The sequence below is a fragment of the Eleutherodactylus coqui genome, unplaced genomic scaffold (genome assembly GCF_035609145.1).
Source record: "Eleutherodactylus coqui strain aEleCoq1 unplaced genomic scaffold, aEleCoq1.hap1 HAP1_SCAFFOLD_19, whole genome shotgun sequence".
Classification (NCBI taxonomy): Eukaryota; Metazoa; Chordata; class Amphibia; order Anura; family Eleutherodactylidae; genus Eleutherodactylus; species Eleutherodactylus coqui.
In genome coordinates, this window is record NW_027102012.1 from 406,263 (window position 1) to 409,302 (window position 3,040).

A 3,040-nucleotide genomic window follows, 5' to 3' on the forward strand; every position below is an offset into this window, starting at 1 on the left:
TGATGTCACAATTTAGTAATAACAAAAGATACAATGTAGAACTTCATTATAATTTAGTATAGAACTCTGTTATGATGTCATAACGTAATGTAAAACTGCATTATGATGTCATAATCTATTCATGGTAGGGGATAGAATTTACAACTCCATTATGATGTCACAATCTTGTAATAGCAAAAGATACAATGTAGAACTTCATTATAATGTAGTATAGAACTCTATTTTGATGTCGTAATGTAAAACTGCGTTATGATGTCATAATCTATTCATAGCAGGTAATAGAATTTACAACTCCATTATGATGTCAGAATCTAGTAATAACAAAAGATACAACGTAGAACAACATTATTATGTAATATAGAACTCCATTATGATGTCATAATGTGAAACTGCATTATGATGTCATAATGTATTTATAGTAGGGGGTAGAATTTACAACTGCATTATGATGTCACAATCTAGTAATAACAAAAGATACAATGTAGAACTTCATTATAATATAATATAGAACTCCATTATGATGTCATAATGTAAAACTGCATTATGATGTCATAATGTATTTATAGTAGGGGGTAGAATTTACAACTGCATTATGATGTCACAATCTAGTAATAACAAAAGATACAATGTAGAACTTCATTATAATTTAGTATAGAACTATATTAGGATGTCATAATGTAATGTAAAACTGCATTAAGATGTCATAATCTATTCATGGTAGGGGATAGTATTTAAAACTCCATTATGATGTCACAAATTAGTAATAACACAAGATACAACATACAACTTAATGATAATGTAATATAGAACTCCATTATGTCATAATGTAAAACTGCATTATGATGTCATAATCTGTTCATGGTAGGGGATAGAATTTACAACTCCATTATGATGTCACAATCTAGTAATAACAAAAGATACAACATAATTATAATGTAATATAGAACTCTATTATGATGTCATAATGTAAAACTGCATTATGATGTCATAATGTTTTTATAGTAGGGGATAGAATTTACAACTTCATTATGATGTCGCAATCTAAGATACAACGTAGAACAACATTATTATGTAATATAGAACGCCATTATGATGTCATAATGTGAAACTGCATTATGACGTAATAATGTATTCATAGTAGGGGATAGGATTTACAACTCCATTATGATGTCAGAATCTAGTAATAACAAAAGATACAATGTAGAAAAACATTATGTAATATAGAACGCCATTATGATGTCATAATGTAAGACTGCATTATGATGTCATAATGTATTTATGGCAGGGGATTGAATTTACAACTCCATTATGATGTCACAATCTAGTAATAACAAAAGATACAATGTAGAACTTCATTATAATGTAGTATAGAACTCCATTATGATGTCATAATGTAAAACTGCTTTATGATGTCATAATTTATTTATAGCAGGTAATATAATTTACAACTCCATAATGTCACAATCTAATAATAATAAAAGATACAAAGTAGAAAAACATTATGTAATATAGAACTTCATTATGATGTCATAATGTGAAACTGCATTATGACATCATAATCTATTCATAGTAGGGGATAGCATTTACAACTCCATTATGATGTCACAATCTAGTAATAACAAAAGATACAATGTAGAAATCCATTATATTTTAGTATAGAACTCTATTATGATGTCGTAATGTAAAACTGCATTAGGATGTCATAATCTATTCATGGTAGGGGATCAAATTTACAATATCATTATGATGTCACAATCTAGTAATAACAAAAGATACAATGTAGAACAGCCTTTTTTATGTAATATAGAACTCATTATGATGTCATAATGTGAAACTTCATTATGATATCATAATGTATTTATAGTAGGGGGTAGAATTTACAACTCCATTATGATGTCACAATCTAGTAATAACAAAAGATACAATGTAGAACAGCATTTTTATGTAATATAGAACTCCATTATGATGTCATAACGTGAAACTGCATTATGATGTCATAATGTATTCATTGTAGTGGATAGGATTTACAACTCCATTATGATGTCACAATTTAGTAATAACAAAAGATACAATGTAGAACTTCATTATAATTTAGTATAGAACTCTGTTATGATGTCATAACGTAATGTAAAACTGCATTATGATGTCATAATCTATTCATGGTAGGGGATAGAATTTACAACTCCATTATGATGTCACAATCTTGTAATAGCAAAAGATACAATGTAGAACTTCATTATAATGTAGTATAGAACTCTATTTTGATGTCGTAATGTAAAACTGCGTTATGATGTCATAATCTATTCATAGCAGGTAATAGAATTTACAACTCCATTATGATGTCAGAATCTAGTAATAACAAAAGATACAACGTAGAACAACATTATTATGTAATATAGAACTCCATTATGATGTCATAATGTGAAACTGCATTATGATGTCATAATGTATTTATAGTAGGGGGTAGAATTTACAACTGCATTATGATGTCACAATCTAGTAATAACAAAAGATGCAATGTAGAACTTCATTATAATATAATATAGAACTCCATTATGATGTCATAATGTAAAACTGCATTATGATGTCATAATGTATTTATAGTAGGGGGTAGAATTTACAACTGCATTATGATGTCACAATCTAGTAATAACAAAAGATACAATGTAGAACTTCATTATAATTTAGTATAGAACTATATTAGGATGTCATAATGTAATGTAAAACTGCATTAAGATGTCATAATCTATTCATGGTAGGGGATAGTATTTAAAACTCCATTATGATGTCACAAATTAGTAATAACAAAAGATACAACATACAACTTAATGATAATGTAATATAGAACTCCATTATGTCATAATGTAAAACTGCATTATGATGTCATAATCTGTTCATGGTAGGGGATAGAATTTACAACTCCATTATGATGTCACAATCTAGTAATAACAAAAGATACAACATAATTATAATGTAATATAGAACTCTATTATGATGTCATAATGTAAAACTGCATTATGATGTCATAATGTTTTTATAG